General features: G+C 35.7%; 1 protein-coding gene across 3 annotated transcripts in view; it reads right to left on the minus strand.

Moving 5' to 3' along the window:
- Positions 1 to 12,283, minus strand: part of HERC4 (HECT and RLD domain containing E3 ubiquitin protein ligase 4) — a 117,405-nt gene that overhangs the window by 90,401 nt on the left and 14,721 nt on the right. The gene's annotated exons all lie outside the window — the stretch shown is intronic.

Genomic DNA, 12,283 nt, shown 5'->3' on the forward strand with positions numbered 1-12,283 from the left:
ATGTAGTTAAAATACATTCAAGTTTTAAATCAGAAAATAATTTAAAATACTGGTCCTTCATAAGACTATCAGTAGCTACTGACAAACCAAAAAAGAAAGTGAAATTGTTTCCTTAGTCTCCTTAAGATGTGTAATGTCTATCAGTTTTTTAGTACTACTACTACTACTTTAACATGTCATTTAAAATGAACTTTTTCTTTTTTAGCCTAAGAAAACTGTAATTTCTGTCTTCAATAAAAGCCTCATGCTAAAGAGTTGTTAAACTGAAATCAATCAGAATTTCTTCTGAAGCACACTTAAGGCTCAATGTAGAAATGCAGCTGTTCAGTAAAGAAACCAACTGCATCAGAAAAGTTTAAATCCCTATGGTTAGAGAAACTCCCATTCTATCTGGATTACTGCCCTGCCTTTTGGGGTGGGAGGTTAGCCCTAGATAGCCTCTAAGAATCTATACAACTTCAATGATATTATTTGAAGTACTCACCTTAAAGTACTATGAGTTACTAACTCATGAAGCTGGTGAACAGTATGTGGAAGTTCATTATACTAATCATTTACTATTTGTAGATATTTTGTACATATTTTTTTTTAAAGATTTTATTTATTTATTTGACAGAGAGAGATCACAAGTAGGCAGAGAGGCAGGCAGAGAGAGAGAGAGGAGGAAGCAGGCTCCCTGCTGAGCAGAGAGCCCGATGCGGGACTCGATCCCAGGACACTGAGATCATGACCTGAGCCGAAGGCAGCGGCTTAACCCACTGAGCCACCCAGGCGCCCCTGTACATATGTTTTTTAATGAAATTATATTGTAGGAACATAGAAAACAAGCAAAGAGAACAAGATATAACACTGTCCACCCCCCCCCCAAAAAAAAAATCAGGAAAAAGGATTTAAAAGTATAACATCATTTATTGACATCAAAACAGTACCAAAAATCTTAATTATGAAGAAAGAAGTAAAACACTCAAAAGATCTGTTCTCTTTCACAGAGGCCCCAGAACTAAGTCAATGTATCTCTAAGACTATCCTCCAAGGAAATATAGTAAAGAGCAGAAAATGACAAGATGACAAGACAAATGAGTAAGACTGGTCAGTTCAACAGCAAATGAAGAGTACTTAAATTAGATAGCTATGGCTATACAATCAAAGGCATCAAAATCCAAGAAACAAAGAAACAATAATCATTCATACCAAACACTAGTATTTACTGTATACCCTTACGCTCCAAACACTGGAGACACAAAGAGAATAAACCATTTCTAGTCCTCAAAGAATTTTCAGTCTACAGAAAAACAGGTGAGGTAAGAACTGTGATTAAATGCTAAGATAAAGATACACAAAAGGCCTCAAGGGAATATGAGATACTTACTAAAACCTTAAGATACAAGAATTCTGGAAGACAGTAACACTTAACACTAAATCCTGAGCTAAGGAAAGAGGAAGAGATTCCATGTAGCCATTTGAGAAAATTCTTAGAGCAAAACAAACTAAAAACAAAGTGAAAAGACTAACAGAAAAACAGGGGAAAAAATGTTATTCATACCTTGAAGAAATAATCTTCCCAATTTTTACATAGTTGGAAAAAAAAAGACCATTAATTCAATGAAAAATGGACAAAAGATGTCAACTGATAGTTCTGAGAAGAAGAAACAGAAATGGCCCTTAATCATATGAAAAGATGCTCAACCTCATTGATGAGAAAACTGCAAATCCAAACTACATTTAGAAGCCAATATGTTGACTTAGAAAATTTATAAAACCATGGGCGCCTGGGTGGCTCAGTGGGTTAAGCCACTGCCTTTGGCTCAGGTCATGATCTTGGGGTCCTGGGATCGAGTCCCGCATCGGGCTCTCTGCTCAGCAGGGAGCCTGCTTCCTCCTCTCTCTCTCTCTGCCTGCTCTCTGCCTACTTGTGATCTCTCTCTGTCAAATAAATAAATAAAATCTTTAAAAAAAAGAAAATTTATAAAACTTACAATTTATAAAATTTTACAATTTTACAAAACTTTACAATTTTATACTTTATAATGTTTATACTTTTCCATATGGGTTAACCTTTAAGCATCAACGTTTATATTTATCAGGAGAATGAGAAGAAAAGCCACCGAACTGGATAAAATATCTGTAAAAGATAGATCTAATAAAGGACTATTATTCAAAAATATACAAAAACTAAAAACTCAATTAAAAAAAAAGAGCCAAATGAAAAAATAGGCAAAAGAACTGGACAGACACCTCACCAAGGAAGATACACAGATGACAAGTAAGCCTGTGAAAGGATGTCCTACATTATGTATCAGGGAATTTCAAATTAAAGAGATACCACTATACACCTTATTAAAATGGCTCAAATTGCTGGAAAGGATAGAGAGCAACAGAAACTCTTATTCGCTGCTGGTGAGCATGCAAAAGGGTACAGCCACTTTTGAAGCCAGGGTGGTAGTTTCTTACAAAACTAAACATACTCTTATCTTATGATCAAGCAATCACACTCCTTGATAGTCACCCAAAAAGAGCTGAAAACTTATGTCAACACAAAAATCTACACAAAGATGTTTGCAGCAACTTTATTCATAATTGCTCAAACTTGGAAGCAACCAAGATATCCTTTAATAGTGAATAAACTGTGGTACATCAAGATGATAGAGCATTATTCAGCAATAAGAAGGAATAGGCTATCAAGCCATGAAAAGAGACACAGAGAACACTTAAATGCACATTCCTAAGTAAAAGAAGACAATGTGAAAAGGCTACATTCTGTATGATTCCAATACATGACATTCTGGAAAAAGCAAAACTTTGAAGACAGTAAAAAGTTTAATGTTTGCTAGAAGTTAGGGGAAAGAGAGGGATGAACAAAACACAGAGTATTTTTTAGGGTAGTAAATAAAAGCTATTCTGTATGATACCAATACTATTCTGTATAATACTACGTTATTATGCATTTGTCAAAACCCATAGATTGTACAACACAAAGAGTGAACCCTAAGGAACCCATGGACTTTGGATGATGTCAAGGTAGGTCTGTTAATGGTGGTAAATGTACCACTGTGGATAGGCTGTGGACAGTGGGGGAGATTGTGTATATATGGGGATGGGATATATGGGAACTCTATTTTCTGCTTAATTTTGCTGTGAACCTAAAACCACTCTAAAAAATAGTTTATTAATTTACAAAGTTTATGATTATAATAAAAATCACACCAAGATACTATTTTTCATAAAAATTCCAAAGCCTGTTAACAACCTGTTGGAGAAAAAAGCACGCTTATATACTGATAACAGAAGTATGAAACAGAACAATCTTTATGGAAAGGAATGTGGCAATACCTAACAGAACATATCCATTTACCTTCTGGGCCTACGAATTCCATTTCCATGAAAATATCCTACAGATATACCTAAATACTAAAGGGCAGCAGAATATGCCACGTTGGCATAGGATCATTCTGAGCTCAAAGACATTAAGTATAAATAGATACAAGAAAAGCTCTCTGCCTTCTCTTTACTGCCTAAAAGCATGACATAAATATGTGAAGGTATCTACCTACCACTCTACTAGAAAGAACAGAAGTTAATCACCAGAGACAACTCCAAACTCTTATCAGCTCAGAAATGGCACCAGGAAAACCTACATTACAAACTTTCCTAACTAGCGCTTATCTTAGTTTCCCCACCTATTTACCTTCCCACAACTGCCACCCGAAACTCAATCCTTTTTGCTGTTACTTCTCTAAAAATTTCCTGTTCTTTTGTTCTGTGTAAGCCCATGCTCTATCACTTGAGTTACTCGTCACAAGTTTATTAACACGTGTTGAGATCCCATGTGTAAGTTTAACGCATGTGTTAATAAACTTGTTTACTTTTCTCTTGTTAATCTGCCTTTTGTCTAGACAGGGCCCAGCTAGAGAACCCAGGAAGGTAGAGTACAAATACACATGTGTGCGTGCGTTTCTGTTTGTATGTGTGAAAATGTGTATTATATTTGCAGCACTGTATATAATAAGAAAAGACTCAAAATATTCCAGATATACATTAGTAAATGATTCTATTTACCCACCGGAATACTAAGCTCCACAAACAAGATAATAATAAGGAAGCTCTACATATGGATACAGAAAGACCTCAAGAGTATATAAGCAAAGAGAAAAAAATATCAACATGTGGAATACTAAATGATTTGCTACTTTTTGTGTCAGAGGTAAGAATAAGTATATTTATACTTACTTAGATCTACATAAAGAAATTTTGAAAAGATATACAAAAAAACTAATAAACATATTTACAGGTAATGCAGGTAGAGGGGGAAATACAATAGTCAAATGTAAGAGCAAAACTTCCCAATGTTTATTTATATTACCCCGATTTTTGAACCATGTACGTATGTGTCTATTCCAAACAAAAAATAAAACTTAATTAAATACAACATTAGAGAAAATAGTTAAAGCCATGTACTAAAACCAATGTTTTCATTTTGAGACCAACATGAACTCTAATTTTTTTCTATGTACTAAAAATTCAAGACACATAATCTTGGTTCTTTCAGAATTTTTGTCCCATCAAATTACTGAGATACCTATTCTGAGAATGGATAGCTACTTCAGAAACACACGATTAAAGAAACATAGTAACAGTTGTATGTCCCAGAAATAGCACTTAATATAGGCTTCTCAGGGCGCCTGGGTGGCTCAGTGGTTTAAGCCTCTGCCTTCAGCTCAGGTCATGATCTCAGGGTCCTGGGATCGAGCCCCACATCGGGCTCTCTGCTCAGCAGGGAGCCTGCTTCCCCCTCTTTCTCTGCCTGCCTCTCTGCCTACTTGTGATCTCTCTCTATCAAATAAATAAATAAAAATCTTTAAAAAAAAATATAGGCTTCTCAGACAACAAACACACAAAACTCAAAACATCCCTGTACAAATCTTTAAAACTACTGTTTTTCCCAATGGCTTATCAAAACGAATATCCTCAATATCCCCATTCCTAGTATACTAGAAAGTCAGATCAGTGGTATACTAAGATACTTCAAACCTAATGAAATTACATAGCTGAATGCTTAAAACAAGATTGCCTGAAAAGAGAGTCAACCATAAGCAAAAATAAAGGAAGAATAAAAGAACCCAGTAAAACAAACAAAAAATTCACTAAGCCCAACTCAGTGATGCCATCTGTGAGAAAGAAAACAGAATTCATACCAAACCCAATAGCTAACATTTATTATTTTCTATGTTCCAGGTACTATGCTACCAAATTTTAATCATTAAGCTACATTTGACTCTCAAAGCAAATAACAGAGAAAAAGTAGAAGTAAGTGGGAATTAAATTCACTTCAATTAGAATTAGTATGAATATGTAAGTTAGAGGACAGAAAGCAAAAGAAAAACTTGCCAAGCAAGCCCATTAAACAGCTGATTCCCATGATAAAGAGAGGCTACAAGAAAATGTTGGAATTATGAACGTATGATGCTAAAATTCATGCTAAAGTTTTAATAATGGCACATAATTATTGTAGTCAACTATAGTTCAGAAAAGAAGTTATCCCTCTAAAAAATATAAAACAGATAAAATATGTGGTAAGTGTTAACTGTTAGTCATTGTGTTATTCTTTCCACCTTTTTTATGTTTCAAATGCTCATATAAAGTTTGAGAAGAGTAACACTGTATTCATATGAGTATTTATGGCTCAAAGAACATTTAGTTTGGGAAGGCACTAAAGGGCAAAGAAAACAAGTGGTAGAGAGTACCTTGAAAAAGAAAAAATGTTATTCAGAGACAGGAGCAAAAACAAAATATAAAGAACAAGAGAGATGTAACATATCTATCTTGTAAATACTGACAGCACATATATTCTAAATACATCTCTAATAAGTCCTAGGTCATCATTACTTCTGGTTGTCCTTATACTTACATTGTAAAAATGCAGTATTTCTGGAAAACTAATGGTGCACCATTTTAGTAAGGAGGAAAAAGCCATTATCTTTACTACGTAAATGTAAATACAGCCACTTTTAGACTTAAAAACCAATTAAAATGTTCAACCTAATGACCGTTTTTCAACATCATCTATTTCCTCCCAATTACCTCTGGAAATATATCTGACTTCGGCATTTGTTCATAAATTGTGTCAAATAAATTTTGTGGCACAAATATTGTAAAAGAAGAATACCGCTGCACATCCTTTTAGCAATACAGGATAGATCCAGGTTCTTGTTGCAAAATGTTACATGATAAAAATCCTTCCTATTGAATAACTAACAGGATAAAAACAGCCTATTTCCTTTAGGACCTAAGAAATATATTCATCAATTCTTGAATTTGTGAAAAGAGTTCATGTAGCATACTATCTCCAGACTCACTGTTTAAGAGTACACTTAAATGATCAATTTCATATTCTCATACAGTGATGGTCTACATTCACCTTGTGATTTGTCCAGTAACTGTGAAACATCTTCCTCTGTCAACTTTGTCATTATGGACAGAAATAAAAAATCTTGCATTCTCAATTTTGCATTTGTACTCAATGAAAGCTATAAAAAAAGAGGAATAAAAGCTACAAAGACGGTGACTTGAGACTTCTTTCATTTTCTTAAAAGCTAGTAAAAACTGCGCAATGTATGAAGAAAAAACAGTGTTAAATGTTGATGATTTATTTTATGGCACCATCCTTCTAGGAAACCCCATCACTGTTCCACTTAAAATTTTAGTCTATTTATTTTAGTCTACCTGAGAATATAATCAATTCTCATTTTAGGGCAAAAGTTATGTTTATAAACTCACCACAAATACTTATTTTCCAAATACTGAAACAGTACCCCCAGGGAAAATACAGGGTTAGGCTCCTGCAAGCCTCTGATCACATTTTCATGAACTGATCAACACATAACCTGTTTAAAATGTGTTTCTGCTTAAAGACATCTTATAATTAATACATATTGATTCACTAACATTAAATTCACAGCCAATAGCACTATAACTTATGTGTCAATGTATTTATCTAGTAGGGCATATCACAGCCTTCTTAGGCTTAGAACACCAGGTAGAGCTTCAGTACTACACTCAAGAGGTCATTTTAAACAGTGAAATCACCAAAAAAGTATAAAAATATAAAATATGTCGGACTAAATATACTGCAAAAAGGATACTTGTTTACAGTATGAGAGCTGAAACCAGAAAGCAGAGCACCGTTTTGTTGAACCTCAGCTGGGAGTGTGGACATCAGGAGACTCAATTATTACGCAGTTCAGCATATATGTGTGTCCAGGAATGACCATAAAATCCCTGTGAATATTTACTGACTGACCAAGGCTGGTTTAATAACAGTAAACATACACACTTCACCTTAGACAACCAATCACAAAATACACAAGATGGTCTATTAGCAGTCTTTTTGCTAACCAGGGTTTAAACCTGATACTAGGATATAACCAGCAAGGGGTTCCTGGGTGGCTCAGTCCATTAAGCATCTGACTCTTGGTTTCAGCTCAAGTGAGATCAAGCCCTGAGGGCTCATGCTCAGCGGGAAGTCAGGTTGAAGATTCTCTCCCTCTGCCCCCACCCCACTTGCATGTGCAAGCTTTCTCTCTCAAATAAATGAATGTTTAAAAAGAAAAAAGATATAATCAATAATATGCTCTGAGAATCTTATAAACAAAAAATACTAATAGTAAAGAATGCACTGTCTTCTCAAAAAACAAAAAAGAAATGTATTGCTTCCTGGATCCCAAGGTACTACATACTACAGAAACAACATTAGTAACATTCATAACATCATCTCTTAAATGCTGATTATTCAAAATCCTAAAACAGCTGATTTGAAGAAAATTTGAACACTATCATGTTACTCTGTATCCTTTTTCACCTACAGATCTCAAAATCTTGCTATAGGATATGTGTTCTCCCAAAATGTGTATGTTTAAGTCCTAACCCTCAGTACATCAGAATGCAACCTTACTTGGAAACAAGGTCACCGAGGATATAATTAGTTAAGATGAGGTCATATGGGAGTAGGGTAGGCCTCTAATCCTCAAAAGAGGAATTCTGGTCATAGTCACACAGGAACAATACCATATGAAGAAATCCTAAGACTGACAGCAAACCACCAAAAGCTAGGAGAGGGCCCTACATAATTCATTCATAAATCAGGGACTAGTTGGTATGAAAGTACAATTACCAACCAAGATCCCAGGCCACAGTTAACCTTAATTCTTAATGTTGTCAACAAGTTCAATGAAGTTCTACACATATTTTTAATTAAAAAAAAAAAAACCTGATTCCAACAAAGGCTGAATAGCTATCAATGTTTTGTTCAGAGAACAAAAATCTTTGCTGATGTTTTTCAGGTTTATCAATGTCTAAGAAACAATACTGTTAGGAGCGCCTGGGTGGCTCAGATGGTTAAGCGTCTGCCTTTGGCTCAGGCTGAGGGTCCTGGCATCAAACCCTGCATCTGGCTCCCTGCTCAGCTCAGAGTCTGCTTTTCCCTCTTGCTCTGCCTCTCCCCCTGCTTGTGCTCTCTCTCTCTCAAATGAATAAATAAAATATTTTAAAAGAAAAAAAAACAATACTGTTATGGGTAGCAACAAGCACGGTAATTCGGTAACAACTAAAAACTGAGGTCTCAAGGAATAAACTTTATTAAATAGCTAATTTTAAAAAAACACCATTTCAACTTCTTACTAAAAGTTTAATTCTGCCAGAGCTTAAGTTTCAAAATTCTGTCCTACTAATCCTCATTAGTTGCTATAAATACGGGTTTCCTTTCCCTTCTCTCCAAATTTCTCAAAACTCTTAACTAGAGCAATAGAAAGTACACTTAAAATCCACCTCTAAAAATTTAAAGTTTATGCAATACCATTAGTATGAAACTTGTATAACCTCATTCTTATTTTTTTTTTTAAAGATTTTATTTTATTTATTTGAGAGAGAGAGACAGTGAGAGAGAATGAGCGAGGAGAAGGTCAGAGAGCGAAGCAGACTTCCCATGGAGCTGGGAGCCTGATGTGGGACTCGATCCCGGGACTCCAGGATCACGCCCTGAGCCGAAGGCAGTCGTCCAACCAACTGCGCCACCCAGGCGTCCCATAACCTCATTCTTATTTAAAAAAATGTCACACACAGCCCCAATATATATGCAGAGAAAATACTGAAAAAATAAATACTAAATTGTCAATACTGGTTATCTACAAGTGGCTTTTTCTTCTTCCATTCTTTAATTGTTTAAAGAACCATATGTGTAGCTAATGCATTTTATGATTTGACTTTTTAAAGACGAAGACATTAATTACTTGGAATTAGGGAATGGCACCGATAAATAATTTATAGTGTTTTTTTCCCCCTTTAAATAACCATAGTGCTAATTTTTATTACAAAGATAATAACCAAAAGGCTACTTCACTCAAGGCATGTACTACTCTACTCCCACAGTGAAATAACCGTTCATTGACACTTTTTAAAGGAACTGTAATACAATGCATATAATGATAATAAGATAAATTAATATAACTAAACATCTAAACTAAATAAAAATGAAAATAAAAATTACATGAAAATGTTTTTTCTCTAAAATCACCACCAATAGGAATCTGGAATGGTATAACCCACAGTCACCAAAACATCTTAATGAGTTCCCTGATAAAAGCTAAAGTTAACATAAAGTAATTTACATGCCTTATTTGACAGCTCACAATAAAATAATGTTCTTATGGAGACAGAACTAATTAAATTATAAAATTCATTGTAACAGATAATCACAAATTTGTACCCCTTTTATACATTCTATTACATACAGGTATACAGATAGCATACATAGTTTATTATGTGCCTGGCAATGTGTTAAGCACTTTATTTACTCTCATTTAATCCTCATAATACCGTAAGACAGGTGTATCATCACCCCTACTTCACAGATAAAAGCAATAAGATATAAACATTTCCCTATTTACTGAACTGCTATCCCTTTGTTAATATTTAAATATTAAATAACAAGGTCATGTTTCAAGAATTTATTTTCAAAATATACTTAAAATTTTGTATCTAGGGTTTTTTAACATTTTTTTCTTTAGAAAAGTATTTTCTGGGGGCACCTGGGTGGATCAGCCAGTTGAATGCCCAACTCTTGATTCTGGCTCAGATCATGGTTTCAGGGTCTTGAGATCAAGTCCCCCCGAAAGGCTCAGTGCTCAGCTTAGAGAGTGCTTGAGATTCTCTCTCCCCCTTTCCCTCTGCCCTTCCCTCCCCAACCTGCACTAACTAATTAACTAACTAAAAAAATAAATAAATAAAATCTTTAAAAAATTAAAAGTCCTGACACCTGGGTGGCTCAGGCAGTTAAGCATTTGTCTTCTGCTCAGGTCTGGATCTCGGGGTCCTGGGATCGAGTCTCACATCGAGCTCCCTGCTCAGTGGAGAGTTGGCTTCTCCCTCTATGCTCTCCACCCCTACCTCAAATAAATAAATGAATAGGATCTTTATGGGGGCACCTGGGTGGCTCAGTGGGTTAAAGGGTCCTGGGATCCAGCCTCACCTTGGGCTCTCTGCTCAGCAGGGAGCCTGCTTCTCTGCCTGCCTCTCTGCCTACCTGTGATCTCTGTCTGTCAAATAAATAAATAAAATCTTTTAAAAAAAAATTTAAAAGTCCTTTCTGGATGTCTGGCAACCACTGAAATTAACTGCTTTGAGGAGAAAAGAAGTTCATATATAAAGACCCCAATATAAATATAGTATCAATCAAATAGCTGCTTTGCTTTCAAGACCAGCAAGAATGAACCCTCAGAATATACTATCAGAGTTTTTTACTATTTTTTTAGATTCTTGTATATCTGACATCCATTCATCAAAGGGCCAATCACATTAACTATATTTTCTTGTTTTCTGTATTCCTGAGGCTGACATTTGGGGAGCAGGAGGCTTAGAGACCCCAAAAGAAATGATCCTCCCCAAGGCTAGCTAATTCCTAAAGATAACAACTGGCCCACAAGCATGCCTTTTATATGCATACCAACCAGTCCCTATCTCCTTATCTAACTCTCACACACCAAGCCAATATTTCCTTTACCCTAAATCACCCCAGGGCCAGGTAGTGGGAAACTAAAAACCAACCCTACAGCCCAAACCTGGAGGAATTCACCAAATCAGCCCATCCAAACTGTTTATTCTGCCCAGGATGCCTTTACCAAGGAAATCCCAATGAAGACCATGATCTAAGATCTCCCCTGAGCTCTTGTCTTCTGCCTCTTAACTACCCTAGTGTTTTCCCCTATGGCTGTGCAGCATGTGACTCCCCTTCTCTTGGATCTGAATATAACAAACTTCTTCCAACTTCATTCTTGTTTCCTCTTACGCCCACACTGACTTTAACCATATTATACCCAACATGTACATTCTTAAAATTTAAAATTTTACAATTTTGGTTATAACATCACTAATGGCCCTCAAGTTCATTAAGAGTCTATAATTTTCGGGGTGCCTGGGTGGCTCAGGTGGTTAAGCCTTCAGCTCAGATCATGATCCCAGGGTCCTGGAATCAAGCCCTGCATCAGGCTCCCTGCTCGGTGGAGAGCCTGCTTCTCTCTCTCCCTCTGCCGCTCCCCTGCTTGTGCTTTCTCTGTCAAATATATAAATGAAATCCTAAAAAAAAAAAATCTATAGTTTTCTTCTCTTCCTATGGTACATCCAATAAAATACACTGATCATGTGTTTATTCAACAAACTCCTGGGTCCCTTCTGTATGTACCAGTGTTGTCACTATAGTAATGAAGATATATAAAGGCTTCTACCCTTCAGGAATTGACATCATAGAGAAGATCTTTACCCAAATAATTCCGTACAATAGGAAGACAGAAATGCAACTTATTAATTTACTGAATGCTAGGTAACTGTGCTTGATACCACACAAAATATTTGACTTGAGTCCTTATAAGAGTGATCATAAAGATGTAGGACAGTTCTTCAGCTGGGCAATATTCAAGAGACAGAAACAATATGCCGTAGAAATAATCATCCAGAATTACAAGGATGAACTAGAGCAGGGACATCGGTAGGAAAGCTGTTGCCACAGTCTGCATAGACAGTAACAGTCTAACTAGAATGAAAACAAAAGAATTTTAGCTTGAGAAAAGAGGAATCTAAGGGCCTGAGAGTTTAAAATAACTAGCTCAACATCAAATATTTAGCCAGTTACCAAAAAATGAAAAGACGGGAGAGTTATTTAAAAAACAATCAGTAAGATTAGACAACTCAGTCAATAGTGCCTGGCCTGTGGTGAGTGTTCTCAGTGTTTCTTAAAAGA

The sequence above is a fragment of the Neovison vison genome, chromosome 2 (assembly GCF_020171115.1).
Source record: "Neovison vison isolate M4711 chromosome 2, ASM_NN_V1, whole genome shotgun sequence".
Lineage (NCBI taxonomy): Eukaryota > Metazoa > Chordata > Mammalia > Carnivora > Mustelidae > Neogale > Neogale vison.